General features: G+C 51.7%; 2 protein-coding genes across 2 annotated transcripts in view; both read left to right on the top strand.

The window, feature by feature from the left end:
- The window catches only part of Mybbp1A (MYB binding protein 1a), a 42,440-nt gene that overhangs the window by 18,673 nt on the left and 4,861 nt on the right, over nt 1-18,906 (top strand). The window lies entirely within an intron of this gene.
- The window catches only part of LOC119089372 (uncharacterized), a 30,368-nt gene continuing 17,852 nt past the window's right edge, over nt 6,391-18,906 (top strand). The window contains exon 1 of the mRNA XM_037212042.1: nt 6,391-6,486. The gene's annotated coding sequence lies outside the window, so the exon portion shown is untranslated. The remainder of the gene's footprint in view (nt 6,487-18,906) is intronic.

Raw genomic sequence — 18,906 nt, 5'->3', positions numbered from 1 at the left:
CCTGCCGGCGCTGCGGCCTCACCGAGGCGGCTGGAAGGCGGCACTTCTGGCGCTCTTGCGCGCCGCCGCGGTGACTGCCGGCGGCCGGGGTCGTCCCGGGATCGCGAACAGCGGCACGGGGGCGCCGCTGTTCGCGAGACGGGCTGCCGTTCGTATGCTCCGCCGGAGGCCGCGGAGGCTCTGATCCACACGTAACACACCGGGTCTGATCAGCATGTAACACACCGGATCTGATCGGCACGTAGCACACCGGATCTGATCGGCACGTAGCACACCGGATCTGATCGGCACGTAACACGTCAGATCTGATCGGCACGTAACACACCGGATCTGGTCGGCGTGTAACACACCGGATGTAATCGGCACGTAACACACCGGGTCTGATCGGGACGTAACACACCGGATCTGACCGCCACGTAACACCCCGGATCTGATCGGCGCGTAACACACCGGATCTGATCGGCGCGTAACACACCGGATCTGATCGGCACGTAACACACCGGATCTGATCGGCACGTAACACACCGGATCTGATCGGCGCGTAACACACCGGATCTGATCGGCACGTAACACACCGGATCTGATCGCCACGTAACACACCGGATCTGATCGGCGCGTAACACACCGGATCTGATCGGCACGTAACACACCGGATCTGATCGATACGTGGGTCAGGTCAACCCGCACAGAAGTTCGGACGGCGCCGAGTTTCTCTCGCCAAGCGTGCGATTCGGCGAACCGGCTGCTGACGGCGGGCGCTGGTTGCCGGGCTGGGAGCGACTGCATCACTCTGTAGCGCAGTGCGGAGCGCGCGGGCAGCTGACGGGTTCAGCCGCTACCAGGCCGGTACCGGCCGAGCGACCGCCGGCGCTGCCAGGTCAGCAGCTGCCGGCCGTATTCGGTCAGGCTGGTCGACGGGGCGGGCATGGCTTGCCACCGGCTGACAGGAGGTGGCGGCGCACGCTGACCAGCCGGCCCCACGGGTGCACGGCGGTGCTGGGGCCCAGTACCGGTTCATTGGCGGGCTGATCCGATGGTGAGCCGCGCGGATCACGTAACGGGTCATCGGAGCGGTCCGCTTCCCGGGGCGCGGAGGGGTTCAGTAAGGCCGCTCGGCGATGGCGGTCCGTGGGGAGGGCGACAGCGGCACGTTGGCTGCGCTGCACGGGCCCAATGTCTCTCGCCAGGACATGTCGGCGACTCGACTGGCGTAGGTTGGCCGGGACCGAAGAGAAGGATCCGGAAGCGCAAGCTCATACGGCAGTCGCCGCAGTCAAAGCATAGCGAGAAGTGACTCTGGACTGGTTTGTGTAAACACTTGGAAGCTAGAGGACTGGTGTGGCTCGGGAATGATAGACAGATGATCGGCTGTCAACACTGTGATTACATTCGGACAGGATTAAGATCAGGTACATTTTCCGTTTGGAGGAACACAGCCGTCCCTCGCCCTCGCTGACGGTGAGGCTGCGCAGATACTCGGCAGAGCGCAGAAGCGGACTTCGGGTCAGCCCAGCGTCGTCCCAGCGCGGCCGCTGGCCGGCTTCTCTCGGAGCCGGTTCAGCCGGACCTGTCGCGGAGAGAGAAGGATCGCTCTGCCCGGCGCTGGGTCGTTCCGCCGCCGTATCCAATGACAGCCGCCCGGTACGCAGGGCGGCGGGTAACGCACCAACCCGTAAACAACATTCCAGAGATGCGCTACACGGAGTCCGACCTGCATCGCCGTTGAGATGTAATCAAGCCGGCAGGCTCCAGCTGCTAAAAGCGATTATATATATATATATATATATATATATATATATATATAATAACCCGCCTTGTCTAGGTCACAAGACTGGCGTCACGAGAAGTGATGGAGCAAGCGTCACGATTTCGGCATGACTGTCACCTGAAGCCGGGCCCACATTATTTCGTGTATTTATTGTTCTTGTAATGAGCTGACATGGGGCTGCGTCCGCCTGTTGGCACCTATTGATTGAGAGAAAGGAGTTCGGGCGCTACCAATTCGTCTCAAGAAATGTGTTGCGTTCAGTGGCTTGTTTGTTTATTCCTAAACGGATTACATGCGTCATGTGCGGATTAGAGAAGAGCGGTTGCAGGGCGATTTCGCTGTCTGTGGTTCCGTTCTTGTCATACGTTCAGCGGCGTCACGCGTAAAGGCAGAGTTCGTTTACAGGTCCACCTAACGGCAACTGGAGCATAGCATTACCTCACGACGCTGAAACGACTGTCTGAGTGCGAATATGCCAATTCAAGATACGCAGTCAACACAACGTCCGCGTATCCTTGATCAATATCTAACAATACTTGTACTTCTGCTTACATATTTCGCATGTGAAGTCTTGTCTACTCGTGTTGTCAGAGATTAAGTGTAAAGCAGACATGAGTGGACATCGTCATCTGCTATAAAACGTACCTCCAGCTGTTAAAGTCACCCTGGCTCGATCAGTCGCTCAGAATCGACGATCGCGGGGCATGCCCCACATCATGTCACCGGCGCCAGTTTCTCCTCTCCGCGTCAGCGCCGCCCCCCGCCACCGGCCGGGCCGCGGCCGGGCGCTGGCAGAGTGCTGGCCTTTTGTCGGGCGCGCGGCGCCGGCGCGCCTCATTAGGCGGCTAATTTGGCCTGATCGGATCCCGCTCACCTGTTATCGGCCCATTTCGGGCCGCGAAAGAGAACCGGCCACCGCCGGGCCTGGCGGCGGCCGGGCTAGCGACGGCGTCGTCTGGCGACAGCCCAGGTGGAGGCGGAGGCCCCGCCACCTCCGTCACTCCTTTGTCCCCGGAGTGGCTCCATTCAGCCTTATCTGGCGCCGCTGATCAAGAACTATGTCGAACGACTGTTATCGCCTGACGTCCGCGCCTCAGTGGCGTGTGTGCAGTGTTTTCCAGCTGGGACACGAGCGCGCTGGCCCTGCCCTCCGGCCGCCCTCTCCAGTTGCCGCGGCCGTCCGTCGGGCTGGGACGCAGGGCGCGGAGTGCACCGCCTTCCCGCCGGTCCCGGGCGGGCCGCCGGTCGGTGTCAGGCCGGATGGGCGCGGCGAGTTACTGCCGCCGCTGCGCCACCCAGCGCGAGCAGGGACAGCTTGTCCCCCTCCCCTCCCCCCCCCCCCTCCCCAGAGGCGGGCGCTTCCCGCGGCCGCTCATGGGGAGTTCTGGGAAGGCTTCCACTTCAAACGTGTGGGGTCAGGGGAGTGAGGGGATGGAGGAGGGCCGCAAGGCCGGGGTCGAGGAGCCTATAAAGACGTGATTGCGTCTGGCGTGCTGCCAAGGCGTTGGAAGGGGTTGGATTACTGCAATTCAAATCACAGGCCATTGTACTGTGTTTAGTGTGTTGTATTAAGCAATTTGTCATGGGTTCGAGAAAAAAAGAGGCAAAAATGCTGACCCTGAAAGCAGTACGATTGTTGAGTAATAAAGGCTTAGATTTAGACACACACATCAAACAAAAAGCGGTACAGATATACACCCGGACCATCCTACCTACACATACTCGCACACGCCTGACACCTGCCTGAACATGGTTACACATAGCTAACGGCCATCACAGAAACCAGCAGGTTTTGTCAGCGAGGCTGTGTAGCTATCATACTTAGCTTAGTAGGCGCGTGGGGACGTCCCAGAAAGCGGTAGAGCCAAATCACTTCCTCACTTTGATTTTTGTCATGCATCACCTCACGGTTGATGTTAAGCTTTGGCAGATAGTGGGGGAGTCATGACCTCCCCCCCCCCCTCCCTCCCCTCACCATTTTGTACGCCTGTGGACTATTCAGCTCTATGCCATTCTGTTTTGATGAACGGAAACCTACCACCGTGGAAGGACAACAATACAAGGCAATTCAATGCGGCCTGAGTTGCAGTGAAGGGGTTTTCTTGGACTCCACGTTTTCGGCTGCCTTCGTACACCGTTACATTATCAAGAGATCACCTGATAGGCACGACAAGGCGTCAGACGAAAAACAGAAGGCGATGCTTACCTTGGTGTGTGTACTGCATGCAGAGCATGCATGTTTGGTATATATAGCACCTGTTTCCCCGAATAATAACAATGGTGTCTGTCAGACAGTATTAGGCATCATGGCCTGACGTGCAGCGTTGATGGCAAAAAGTAATCACGAAAAGTTAACAGCACTACCTGCTTCAAGGCAGCCTGCACATTTTTCCGCACAGTCTGAATACACGATTACTCTCAGAGCGCTGGCCTGATTTCGACCCAGACCGGGATCATCACAACACAGCGCTAAGTAAACCCCGATTTGGACTCAAGGAAACATGGCAAATCGCCGGACCGCTTCACATGAAATCGGCTGCGGTGACATCAGTGAAGGGGATAGGCCCTTCTATAAGATGTATGCACAACGGTCTGCCTGAGGCATATCTTCATATATTAAACAAAGATATGCCCAGTGTTCAGTTCCGTGCACATATAAGATTTTATGGAATAAGAGCATTTGCTAGTTTTGCATCTCAATTCGGCTCGACTAATCGAGGATTCCAATCAATAACGTTGACGCAACTCCTGTTCCGAATCGCCAATTTTGAGGTAAATGGAACCCACCTTGGTTTGGCGAATCCGCTGATTCCGGTCTCGACTCCACCCCTTGTGTTAGAATCCTATCAGCCTCCAGCTAATGGAAAGGGGCAACTTTGGCAGACGTTACACGAACGACCTCCAACGAATACGTGGGACTAAGTATCACTGTGTGTATTGCCAGAATACACACCCGGGCCAACCAAAACACTAAATAAGCAATTCATATTCATTAAATTTGAACAAGCTGCCAGGCCACTAAATGCCTTCGTTTCAAGCATGGCGGATATTGTTGCCAGCTGCTGGCCAGCGGGCTTAAATAACGCCACTTTAAACGGCACAACAAAGCCATCGAATGCATCGCGGCGAGGTTTTAACGCTTTTGACGGGCGACGATGCTCGGGTAAGCGTCGGAGCGCAAGCTGCTTACCATAGATTAGAAGGTTTTGGATCAGGTTATCAAGTCGAAGCAGAACTGTGAGCTTCAAGCGATTAGTGATATAAGGAATTTAGTCTGGAAGCCTGCGAGTAAATACATTGGTCGCAGGTTGATATAACTTGTCCATCATGTTGTTGAAGTAAGCATGCTCTTTGTTTGCATTGGGTGAGAGGTCCGTTGAAAATTGTCCTCAAAAATGGCTATTGAAATGAAAATTTTATCCATGCGGGACAGAACTGCAAAAAATGGGAAAGCGTGTTTGTTTCAACAGGGCGCAAACTACCTTCCGGCTTTAGCCGCACCCGCTTCATCTGGTAACGCCGGAGTGTTACTGCATTTCGTGTGCATTTCTGCTTGAGGTGTGACATGTCCCTTTCCAAGGGTTACGATTACAGAACGGGATTTCCTCATGCATTTTTCATGGAACGAGGCTCTGATAGGCAGAGATAAGACAGTTTTTCACGTATTTCAACCAATTCTCCGTGGGTCCGATCTCTTCAATGGATGGTTGTCTTACAAAATGCCATCAGCAGAATACTGCGACGCGGTCGTGTCCTTGTTATGTTATGCAACAATAGATCACCTAGTACCAACGTGACATGGCTGTGAAACAGATAATACAAAGCCGATGTCATGCTAGCAAGATGGTACCAGGTGCGCGATTATGCGAATAATGAACACGCATTTTGCAGCCCATTGCATTATTCCGCCATTACTCTCCATCGGTGATTGCGGTTTTCAACAAGTCCATTCGCTTGGATCAAGTGCAAACAATCGGCTGCGGTCGCAAGATCCATGCGTGAATCGTCCAAAGTCCGCGCTCACGGCCCCAGTCACCTGTTTACGATGTTAGCATTTGGGCTGCATCAATAATGCATGAGACCGCAAACGACGCGGTCGTTTTCAGCGGCGCGCACAGAGCTGCCGCCTTCCTGCGCCCCGCTCTATCAACCCCCCCCCCCCCCTGACTGCTGCAACGGCGCCTTGGCCTGGCGCGTCTGTCTCCTTTGCACCCTTCCCCCGTGATTACCGGTCTATCTGGCTCCCCATTCGCGCTCTGCACAGCTGGGCGGGCGGTGGTCCAGCGGCCCGTTACGGCCGGGCGCCGCGGCGACCTCAGCGCCTCACACGGGCCTAACACCGGCCGGCCGGAGAGACTGCAGCTCGCCGTCGGCCGCGCCGCACAGTGTCTGGCCACGGCGTGTGACTGCTGACGTCGGCTCCGGCTCCGGTATTCTGGTGGACGGCTGCCGTCTCTGGCTCCTGACGTCGGCTGCGTGCTACGGTGCGCGGTTCCTCTCTGCGGGCTCCCTCGCCTACGCTCACCACCGGCTCCCTCGCCGACGCTCGCCGCCGGCTCCCTCGCCGACTCTCGCCACCGGCTCCCCGCCGCCGGCTCCTGTCGCCGGCTCCCGGCGGGGGTGTGCGCCCGATGAGTGAGCTCTCGCTCTGAGCAGACATCGCAGCTGTGTCGCCCTGACCTGTTCTGCCGGCGGCTTTGGAGCTGCTCCTTTGCAAGGTGAGTTCGTACCGCTGATCGCTGCAACCGTGGGAGGCCTGGTTCCTGGCTCATCCGTGTGGCTGGGGCTTTCTGATTTGTGGCATTTTGGTCTCTTGGTTTTGATTTAAAGGACAAATCTTTCTGAACTGTGTTTCTCCAACGCTGCCTTGTCATTATTTTTCTGCGATCCACCGAGACCAAGGTTATAGAAGATTAGCAAGATTATGACGCATGTATGCTTGCTGCAACCCCTTCCGCCTCTTAGCCAGATGGGCACGCCGTTCCCCGTCGCGATTGTCCTCAGCCGCCAACCCCCAACCGCCCCAGCTGTGCCGCAGAAATCAGCTGGCGCGCCGAGAGACGCCACTTAAGAGGCTGTGACGTCACAACGGCTATGCCGACGTTGAGCGCATACTAAGCGACGCTGGTGTCGGTCCAGCGCCGACTCCGGTCCCTTTGTCGTCCGGCGCTTCTTCCAATGGCGCAGAGCCGCACGTCCAAGGGTTATCGCGCTATCAATGTCGGCGCAAAACTGTTTTGTCCCTCGCTGTATTACATGAGCTACGACTAGTTCAGATATCGTTAGGCTAAGTTTCGGCTGCGTTTGAACTCCATTGATGCTTTGATTGGTGCTCTGCCAAATTCGAACCAAGATTAATGTCTTATCTGAGATGTTTAGGTGAAATGATAACTTTCATCGAAGCCGATGCGTATAGCGAGGCCTAATTTATCTTCCTAACACCTCAAAAAAGCTCCTCCGTACCAAATAGTCAACCTTAGCAGATGTTGAACCAGAATGCTTGGAAAAATCTCTTTGGTTTTGATATATATCTAAATACAGCCACACATAAATGCGAATGACCTGTCATGATTACCCAGCAATAATAAGCATGTTTGTGTTAACTACATATGCCGGCCCAAAACACTTATCTCAACGCGGTTCCTGCACCTAATTTGTTGTCTTCAAAGTCGAAATTTAAAGTTGAGCGGTTCTGAATATTTTCTGCTGATGTTGGAATTCCTCGAGAAATGACCGTTCACATGACGCGATCACGACCCAGAAGTTCAGATAAGTGGTGCAAATGGTGACGAATTAGCACTAATTCAACTGATTGACTCCAGCGTCCTGCTGCAATTATATCAACTGCACAACGCCTCAGGTATTTTCTTACGTTGTCTCATTTCACGTAGCCATCTACGTGTTTGGGCCCTTTTACGATATGCCAGTTTAAACGAAGGGTAGGAACCCAGCGTGCCTATAGCTGATTCAAGATCAACGGCATGTTGAACATCATGCAGAAAGCTTTTATTTCGAATGGGTAAAATTTCCTGACAAAAGAAAAAATAAGATGTAGTCCGCTGCACTGATATGTCTGTGAATATATGGGCTAATATATGGGCTATGGGCTAATATATGGGCTATGAATATGTGGGCTATGAATACATAGGTCTGTATCAATAGAACGAATACGTTACTTATCATTGTAATACAAATATTGTTTCTCGCCGACCTGAGAGAGTGGATAGCTCAGTATCAGACACGAGACATCACTCAGTAGTGTGTTTTTGCTCACTTTTGCTAGAAAATTCTTCAACCAACACATTTCCGGAAGTTCTGTCTAGAAGTAGTGAGCAATACAGTCTTAAAATAGACATTTGTCCCCCAACAGTTTCTGTTAGTGCTTTTCAAAAGGGATATATACCAAGTGCCTAACAGTCCTATCCAGTGCCCGAGCAATGTTATCGTGCGTCTGAGTGGTCAGTTCAATGTGCTAACCTCAGCTGTGTCGGGAGTCCATTGGCTCCCTGAGGCCTCAAGAACAAGAGAGACGCGCCAAGTTCACAGGTCAGGTAGGGTTCTTCCTTAGATCGTGACCTTTGGGTCTCGTAAGATTAAACAGGAAAAATCTTTAGATTTGTGTTCGAAGTGACCCCAGACTCCCTCACGCAGCCAGCTGTACTCTAGATATCTTTGCTAAGAAAAAGGTCACTGGCGTCCATGTCAGTTCGGTGATCAGAAGGTCAAGGTGATCAAAAGCATTCAATATTTTTTCTAATATTTGAATATCAAAACATCGTCAAGAACTACGTTAGGCATAATTTTCCCCGAAAGAAAAAGTTGCTCGGCGTCATCTTATGTCAGTAACTCCCATGACCGTTATGAAGTCAAAATGAGTTGTTTGTTGATGTTCTTGTTATCAGGGAATTCAAAATGAGTGCCAAAAGCTATCCATACAGCGAGCTGTCCCGTAATAAAGTGATTTGGATTTGACCATGACCTGGCTTTCAAAGCTGACCCAAAGTCGATGGGATTGGCTGCATTCCCAGTTTCAGCTGTCTTGCTGTATAAGAACCTCATCGAAGTTGTATGACTTCACGTAACACATCGTTGTCACATTAGATGAAGCGAATTCCTACGAATAACCTTCGCTGACAGCCATGAATTGACTTTGACCTGCCATAGGACAGCGATTTTACGAGGTATATCTATTTTTGCACCAGAAGGCCGGCTGACCGGCTTTCTCTCCCCTTGAGAGAGAAGGGAGAGAGAGAAAAAGAGAGAGAGAGAGAGAGAGAGAGAGAGAGAGAGAGAGAGAGAGAGAGAGAGAGAGAGAGAGAGAGAGAGAGAGAGAGAGAGAAAGAGAGAGAGAAGAGAGAGGAGAGAGAGAGAGAGAGAGAGAGAGAGAGAGAGAGAGAGAGAGAGAGAGAGAGAGAGAGAGAGAGAGAGAGAGAGAGAGAGAGAGAGAGAGAGAGAGAGAGAGGAGAGAGAGAGAGAGAGAGAGAGAGAGAGAGAGAAAGGCCACACCACATGATTACGGGTGTTTCAGAAATAGTTCGCTATTGTGTGGGGATAGCTTGTATCTAGTTATATTGATTCGTTTATAAACTAGGCATAAGCACATCATTACATTCCCAACGTGTGCTAAAAAAGTTGTCGCACTGGGAAAAAGTTGATTGTATTCAGTTTATCATACTATCTCAAATTAGGACGGTAATCTGTTTCATCGGTATCAATATGCAGATGGGACAAGCTGCCTACCCGGATGATCCATTCCTGTCAGGCTTCCATTCTGTGTGCGCCTCGCTGTAACAAAGTGCCCTGTCCCAGTTTCTTGCTGGTATTCACGCATCCCTGACGTATTGACGCTCGACGGTATCGAGGTCACCAGGTTTGCGCTCCACCGGCTCTCGACGGGTGTTCGATAATTAGATCGCTATAGGATGTGCAGCCCTCGTATCGTGACTAGAACATCTGCCTGTCCGCGCTCAGGCATGGGCGCCGACAGCAAACTGGAGCGACCGCACAGCCCGCAGTGGGCGGAAAGGCTGGCGGAGGAACGACGCGGAGCTGGGCGGTCACGGAGCGAGGGGCTGCTGGAGCTAAAACACAGGAAATTATTTCCAATTTTACGACCAGATTCTATATAGGTATTCATTATTAACGGCATTTCTTAGAGCACTGCAGCATCCCTGGAATGTCCACTTCACACCGTTAGCTGCAGACGAAGAACTGGCTTTTCTAAAGCTTCTAGAAAGTGTTTTACGGAAATACTAAACAGCCCTCACGACGAGGATCGACTGCAAAGTAAAATACGAGCGAGTCCAGCAATGCCCATTCCGGCGGTAAAAATCATAAACGGTGACATAAAAGCCAGCGAGCGGTGCCGAAGCCAGTAATCGGTCGCTCGGAGCTTGCCGTGGTCTTGACAGGTGCCGGAGCCGGCTTAGCCGCCGGCTGGAGTTCACCAAGTCCGGCGCTGGCGGCACCACGCCGGCTCGCGCTGCCGGCGTGGGAACCGTTTCCACGCCCTGATGAATGAAGTCAGACGTTGGCCGAGGTTTGTTGTGGTCTGCGCCCGTATGGTAATGCACGCTCCTCTCGGCCGATGTGTCTGCGTTCTGGAGGCCGTAAACGGATACGGAAAACGTTTGCAGAACGCTGGAGAGAGAGAGAGAGAGAGAGAGAGAGAGAGAGAGAGAGAGAGGAGAGAGAGAGAGAGAGAGAGAGAGAGAGAGAGAGAGAGAGAGAGAGAGAGAGAGAGAGAGAGAGAGAGAGAGAGAGCGAGAGAGGTACTTGTGTCAGGAAAATAGCTGAGGTCGTCTCTTCGCACTCGCGAGTAAACATTGAAAGTTCTCAATACCTGTGTGCTCGTTACCCTGGCTGCGACGGGATAAGGCGCGAAGGCGGCCGACAGCCCTAACTTATCAAACTAACATGAGTGTCTGTGCTCATTCAACCGGCTCTCCATTTCACCTGTGCGTAATGACGGTGATTACCGCATGAATAGATATGCCTGCACACCTGGCCTTGGGCCCATCGACAGAGAGCACGCGAACGTGATCCGCAATTAACCAACAGCTCCGGAACATTTGAAATATATGTTCATATCCACATATCCTCTTATCCTGTTTGGCATATGTTTTAATCGTTGCGCTTAAGGCAAAATTAATTCAGAGCTTTCACGTCAAGAAATAACTTTCAAACAATACCTTACTACTGACGCTCGTGTAATAACCAGTTTTCTAAGGTGTCGCTGTAATGGAGATTTTTTAACAAATCATTTAGCCTAGATCGTATCGCAAAGTACATGTCACATGGCTGTTATAAAAATCCTGAAACGTCAAAAAGGCATCTTTGGGGCACCAAAGCCGTCCATAATTATAGATTAGCCAAACAACACCTGCCTTTTTTCGCGCGATCTCTCTCGCAAGCGTGGGAACAACTTAACGACACAAAAGCCTTCCGTGAATCATCTCCGAATGGCCGCCCCCGTGAGTAACCGGAGATGAACACCTGTTGGCTCACCTCACCAGAGAGCACATCTGGCTGCCAACAAGGTGTTTGCAGTCTGAAGCGGCTCGTCCTCGTGTCGAGTTGACATCGAGACCACGGTCTTGCGGCTCGCCAGACAGCGGTGTCCCGGTTACTGACGTCGCCATGTTTCCACTTTTGCGATGCTTGACACAACCGTGGCCGCATGACGCCCCGTGTGTGGCTGGTCGTGACATCCGTGCGCTTGACGCGAACAAATGTATCCCACACCACATACAATCGTGACGGATTGCTGTCGATGGCTTGATATAGCCAGTGCAGTAACAGCCCCAATTAAAGGAAGACAAATTCTAGCATTCTAATCGAGCGCAGTAATATGAAGAGTACGACCAAGAGTAAAAACCGGGATGCAGCCAATTATGGTTTTTATCGGCAGCGAGCGAATGCGCCATACCGAAAAATGCTTGCAGTAACCGGCAGCCGATCTCGGCTATCCCCCGACGTGAGCACTCGGGATCCACTGGGATTTCGGGTATCCCACAGACGTGAACACTCGGGATCCATTGGGATTCCAGGGTATCCCACCGACGCGAGCACTCGGCATCCACTGGGATTCCAGGGTGTCCCACCGACGTGAGCACTCGGGATCCACTGAGATTCCAGGGTCCCAGAGAAAAGATGTCCCCAGAAACCTGGTGCTCTGCGTTGGAGTCCAGGGGCTCCTGTCATTGGAAACAGATCACCAACGATAGCATGCCACACTTGTTTTATTGCCTGTTATTGGCAGTCGGACTGCCACTTTGTCAGGCCTAAACACGACCGTTGAGCTCCCGATAAAATTAGATATTGTCAGGAGGTAGACACAACTGCTTTCCGTCTTCAAAAACTTCCTGTTTAACGCTACTGTATTTCCTTTGTTCCTGAAGGCCCTGAAGCCAAGACAATGCACAAATGTCCATAGCCGCATTGCTAACTAGTCTTCTTCCGGTTCCAGTGTAACGGTACTATAGCATATCCTCCTGTCTTGCTATCCAAATCGGCGGGTGGTCGCCGACGTTCTGTCATATTCTCGAAAGACGAGATAACTAGGAGAAATGCTCTGTGTTATCACACTGGACGTGAAACATAGTGAGCTGCCACTATTCCAGGCTGGGTAGCAGTATCCTCTGCATTGCCCTCTTTCCCGACTTTCAGCCGTCGTACTAAGAGGGTTGCGTGTCAACTCAAATCTGACTGAGGACAAATAATTGTCCTCAGCTGACTCGTGACAAAAGCAGGTAAAGAGAAAAATTAAGCGTCACTTACTTGATGGCTTATTAAATTCCAATCGCTTTTACTTCGTTGTATCTTCATTGGAGGTCATACCTGATGTGATATCATGCCTTTTGCCACGTTTCTTTCGATTTGTACATAATCTACCCACAAGCCCCCGTCATTGCAGTCAGCAACTTGGTTATTTCGCAGGCCACAATGTTGTGTGCAGCCTATAACTGTACACTCTGCCGTTTCACCCAGATCAGCCAGTTTTTAAGCCAGTTGCATCTGAAGGATAAACTCATTGAGCTATGGCATTTTTCGTTGCAAAATGTAGCATGCGGATGAGGGTGCGGTATTGTCCAGTTTAAGGACGACTGAAGGCTAATCGATTATTCTGGTATCTGAAGTGTACGTGAGTGGGCATGCCTCATCACACTATGAGGTGAAGGTCAACTTTGAACAATACCCCAAGGCGACGTTTCGAGTAAACAGACCAACGACAGGAGGAGAAGCGAAATCGCCAAGTTTAAAAACGGCTTAAGTCAATGATGCGCTATGAAACTAGAACGCACACAGCTAAAAAACAAGAAGTAAATTCAAACTAAGATCAGTTGCCAATGGTGTATCAAGTTACTATTTGGAGGAGAGTTGGCGATAACGTCGTGTAGAAAAAAAAATTGACCAGGCAGGGCTGAACACGCCAGAATGCACTGTCGCGCTGGTCACTGTCTTCGGCGCCGCTAGAAAAGATGGCAGCAGTTGCCTTGTTGTTTTCTTCAGTTGAACGCCACAGCACCACTAGCGAATGTCATGCTCAGCCATATTCTGGTCCCATGGTCATTCGTCGTCTAGTTGATACATCTTCTCGGTCATTGGCATTACATGACTTCAACACCAAAATTTCCGAGTTTCTGAGACATTGATGTGGAATGAGATGCTGAAAGACTCGGGGGATCGCTCGGGCCATCCTGTTGTTGTTTGACAAATATGCTCTGTTAGCGCACATACAAAGGGTTTGCGACTGCTCTTCTGATCTGTCTGTTGTTTTGCGTTTTGCCAAGAGTCCTCCGTTTACGCTGCAATCTGTATGTAACATTCGGGCCTCAACACTGGCCCAATGGGCGGTATATATATATATATATATATATATATATATATATATATATATATATCGCGTACCTTTGTAGGATTCCATATGCACTCCTGATGCTTCCAATATCTTCTTCTTGCCGGTAGTTTGCAAACTATACCGCAGCTAACATGCAATCTTCCGTCCTCAACCCCGACCCAATGGGTGTTTGAGTACCGCCTAGTCGTTTGGTAGCTGGCGCCGGCTGCAGATGCTTCGATGTCAAATAAATGGGCTCGTATGACGGGAGATAAAGCCCAAAAGTTGCAACATTTTTGGCGCCCATGGGCTGCTTTGTTAAAACTGGCTTTCTGAAAAGGTTCTGATAGTTCCCCCTCCTCCATATTTGTTGCGGGGAGTCCAATTGCCGTACCTCTGCGCGGTTGGCTGTTCGCATTAAAGCCGGGGCAACAATAATGTTTTGCATCATTCTGTGTGCCACATCGGACACGCTAAATGCTTAATATGATGAACTACGATCGGCATTTCGGCAACCGACAGAGACAGCAAACAAAGCAAACTAATTGCGCCTGCCTCCGGGAGAGCCTTATGAAGCCTAACATGCCCGCAGTAGCCTGTGAGCCAATGCTGGCCCCCGCAAAATGGCTCAGCCTGTTGCCGTGCGATTATGTAAGCCCACGCTGAGAACGAGTTCGATAATCGACGAACGACTTTGATAATAAATTGTCGCTCCGTCACGCTGCTGCCAGGTCCGGCCTCGTCTCCCACACCGACTTCCCGTCTCTGACGGGAGCCTAGGCCTCCGTCTCCGCCGTGGCGCGCGCCCGGCCATCCTCTGATTTATTGAGCGTCCCAATGGAGCCCGCCACGTAGGGACCCTCACTGCGCCGCTGTCGGCGTTGGCGAGCGAGGGGTGAGGCTGGGACCATGTGCGTGCGTTCTCTTGACCCGCTCGTGCAGCCCTGGTCGGCGTGCGTCGCGCCATCACTGCGGCGAGGGCCGCGCAGGAACTGTCCAGCCCGGCGCATCACCAGCACCAGCGGCGCGAGCGCGGGCGCTGGCGCTGCGGGACCGCGTCTGCGGTGTGTGGCTACCGCGCCGGCCGACGAAGGCCCCGGCGGCTCCAGCCGGGGTTCGGTTCAGTCGTGGCGCCAGCTAGCACCACTCTGCCAGTGGCGGAGGGTCTGGTAGTGGTCAGCCAGGCTTTTGGCGAGCGGGTGATTAGACAGCTGGGCACAGTACTCATGTCTGGGATTTCGACTGGCTCATTTGTAGGCTACGTGACACAGGGATTGATTATATCTCTGGTGGATTCCGTTTACGGATACTCGGTACGGATACACGGTTACCGGTCATCGAGACCTTTTGGCTTAGATATATGTGAGTTGAGTAACCCTCAGCTTTGCATCGGTTGTTGGGATGCGAAAGCTGGAATGACGGATCATTTTGGTGTCATTATGTTTGCAGTCAGCAGATGTTTGGCAAGTTTCCATCGCACGTTTCGGTTTCGAGAGAACCGATCAGTTTCTCAACCAGCAACACCCGTGACCATGAGCACTGTTGAAATCGTTCAGTTGTTCCAGGTTTGCTTCAATGACTGCCTTATATCTGCGTATAACCGGTACCTGTTACCATCTTAAAGGCTGGTTATCACCAGCATAAGAGCTCATAATGGCGAAAATCCGGAAGCTCGACACCTTTCTTGCTCATGTGCTCATCACGCCCATGTTGGTCATGAGACAGGAGGTACGCTAAGTATGGGACTATTTCAAGGTTGTCTATTGTCTAACTGATCGCCGCCATCAGGATGGACGTGTCCTTGGCTTTGAATGGGCAATACCCACGTGACAGGCTACGCTGAGGGTCTGCGGATGTCCAGAGCGCACCAACTAATACTTCGGCCGCCTGGTTCTGAGCGCCGGTGGCTGCCTTCGAAACTGCATCGTAAAGCGGTCTGTCATGGGGCGCGGTAAATGAGGCAGCTAGTTTTCGGCGATGACTGTAGGCATGGTGAAGCGCAAACGTTCACTGTTAACCGCGATGCGTGCTTTCATCAGATTCAAGGCTGACGAGCAATGACAATAAAACTCGGGAAACACATTTCGCTCCTCGTGCACGCCACCAGCTTCAAGGGCAAAGTGAACGCAACCGCTGGACTATGAGCTGAAGAAACTGGCCAGGTTCGTCAGGAAGTACGTGGTCATGCAAAGATTAGCTCTAATGCCGGAGAAAATAGCCAACAGCTCAAACACATTGCAGCTCTATCATGCTCGTGACTGGTAGATGTAAGCTACTTGGTGCAGCTGTATTAACGAGCTTTGTGGAACCGCTTCATTCCTTTTAGGGCAATCAAGAAAAAGGCGCGCGGTGCATGGCAGGACGAGGATATGCATTGCTGTATCACTTGGTTTTCAAATCAGCTTGCGTTGGCTGTCCTTGGCTGAGCCGAAAAATCATGTCGCCCAATGCGTCCGAGAAATCATTTCAGATCGTGTCATATTATGCTTGCATGGCATAGGATGTGCCATGTGAAACACACGCATACATAAGGCTTTGTGCCGTGAATGGAAAGGCTTATCTGCAACGTCATGTTAAGGTAAAGCTAACAGAGTGAAGAGACTTGAAGGAGTCAGCTGGAGATCCGAGATGAAAAGTCGCCCGCGCGCTTCGGCGGCCCAGGAGATCGTGGGGGACTATGCATGGGACGGGCAGGGGCCTGGGACGGTCAGGGTTCATGGAGTTAGTCCATTGGGACTGCTTTGAGCTTCGTAGAAGTCGTGTGGCGTAGAGACGGCACGTATGTCAGTGGAAGGCTGACTACCATGAATAAATGAGGGCGCTCGTTGTCATTAACATATTTGTTCTTATTTCCAAAGTTAGGATTTCCGACTGGTGTTGGGTTGTCACAGTTCGATGGACTGTTAACCGGGCATTTGGGCCCGTCTGGCCATCATTTTGACGCTCATCGCAGTCCCAATCATCATCAGGAGCCAGCGAAGGTCGGCCGGCCGGATATTAGCCAGAATGACAGCAGCATTCGTGACTAGGGGAGGGGGAGGGGGAGGGTGGTTGCGCCAGTCAGCTAGCCGATCCCCCATACCTTCAGATCTGTCCCCAGCGCACTTTTTGTTCCGTCGATTTGGGGAATAGTTTTCAATACTGTGGCCCTATTGCCATGTATTTAAGCAGTTAAGCACGTCAGCTTGTGCCAATTTCTAAACGCAGCAGGTTAATTTCGGAGGACAAATAACCATTCTCTCCGAAGAACGGGATGCATTCCTGCGCCGCCATCAGTATAGAGGCTGCTCCTGGGTCGAGCCGAAGCTAAAGCTCCGTTCACTATTGAGGCCGGTGAGACCTTGAAAGGTGTCACTCAGATCACATCGCAGCCATTCGTCCAATGAGAGGCAGCCTCGCTGTGACGTCATGCACCTCGCAGACATCCGTCCAATGAGAGGCGGCATCTCTATGACGTCATGTCTCACATCACCACAGCCTCTACCCAGATTGCATGGGAAGACTACTTTGATGGCCTGCGAATAAATATATTTTAGCTGCTTAACTTTGACACCCACTTTTAAATGGGAGGACGCAATGTTGTGGCAAGCACTTCAAAGTATTCGCGACCCAGCCAAAACCTCAAAGATTAACCCGCAAAACGGCAGGAAAAGGGGTTTAATGCTCGTGGTAGTCAATGATGTCTCACTCTGTAAGGGTTCAGTTTGACTGAGCCCTCGGCATGCGTCTCCTTTATGAGAGAGACCCAGAGGGCAACGACGAGCTTGACGTTACGCGGCTCAAAGTAATCTGTATTGAAGTCCAACCGGCCATATAATGTCATCAATACAAAACAAAGGGGCATCCACCTCCGAGCATGCCGAGTTCTGGCCCTGACACAAAGCGTCCACACCACAAAGGGATAAACGATGCCTGTTGGGTGAACTGTTTAGCTTCACATTCTGTACTGCGGTGAGCCAGGCATGCCATACTTGGCATACCTTGATGTAGATATCTCCTGAATAACTTTTTGAAAATGTGTGGGTCGGATCAGGTTACAAGATCCAGTGCTGGCGTCCCTTCTGCTATTTGCAAACCTCGTGTGTCATTATGATCCACGGCCGAAGAAAATAAAATAATACAAACCCATTCCTGCTCGAACCAAGGTAAGCCCCGTTGGCGACAGCCATATCTCCACGTGGCTGCCAGCCGTCGTACCAAGCCCCGTGCCGAGGGCCGAGAGCGGGAGGTAAGCCCCGTTGGCGACAGCCATATCTCCACGTGGCTGCCAGCCGTCGTACCGAGCCCCGTGCCGAGGGCCGAGAGCGGGCTATCAATCGCCTGCACCAGGGTCATGTGGACGTTTATCGGCCCGACCCGCGGAGCTCCGGCGGTCACGCATCTGCGCGGTAATCGCGACTGAATGCCGGCCGGGGGGGGGGAGGGGAGGGCAAACCGACACGCCCCGCAGTCCGACGGCGTACCGCATCCTGCCCCGACCGGCTGACGACCGCGAGAGAGGGGGAGGGGCACCAGCCTATGTCCGTGAGGTTAGCGATTTATTTAACGACTTTTTCAGCGGCAAGTTTCGAGCTCTCTATAAAAATAGAGCTCAAGGTAAACTATGGCAGGAAAACGTCAAACATGGCCTTTATTTTGTAATATCGTACGAACTTCGAGGTCAAAAGTTGGATCAAAGGACGGGAACTTAAAATCATCAGAAAATTACCGGTCGATTTGCAAACTGCGAGCATCAAGATATTTACGAGCGCAAGAACTGGCGTCCGTCAAAAAGTCTGACATTTCAAGGTCAATCTTCAATGTCACACGCAGGCTCAAAGGGCGGGGAACTCTATTTCACCCAAAGATTTCTGGCCGACTTTTAACTTGCAAACATCAGAATATTTTTCCCCACAGAAAAAAACTAGTGTGCGTCGAAAAGTCCTGACAATTTAAGATCACCTTTCAAGGTCAAACACGGACTCAAATGATGTAGACCTCAATTTCACCAAAAATTACCGGCTGATTTAAAACTTGCAAGCATCAGAATATTAATCACGGAAAGAACTAGCCGAAAAGTTTTGAACTCTCAAGTTCATCCTTCAGGGTCAAACGTGGGCTCAAAGAACAGGGAACTCGATATCAACAGAAAATGACCCGACGATTTTACACTTGAAAACACCAAAATATCAAAAGGTTCAAGAGCTAGCGTTCGTCAAAATGTTCTGCCCTCTCGAGGTAATCGTTGAAGGTCAAACACAGGCGGAAAGAATGGGGAACTCATTATCACCCAAACAATGCTCGCCGATTTTAAATCTGC

This window comes from Pollicipes pollicipes, unplaced genomic scaffold, assembly GCF_011947565.3.
Source record: "Pollicipes pollicipes isolate AB1234 unplaced genomic scaffold, Ppol_2.1 Scaffold_3087;HRSCAF=3621_pilon_pilon_pilon, whole genome shotgun sequence".
Lineage (NCBI taxonomy): Eukaryota > Metazoa > Arthropoda > Thecostraca > Pollicipedomorpha > Pollicipedidae > Pollicipes > Pollicipes pollicipes.
Note: the sequence above shows the minus strand (reverse complement) of the source record. Positions and strands in the feature narration are given on the sequence as shown.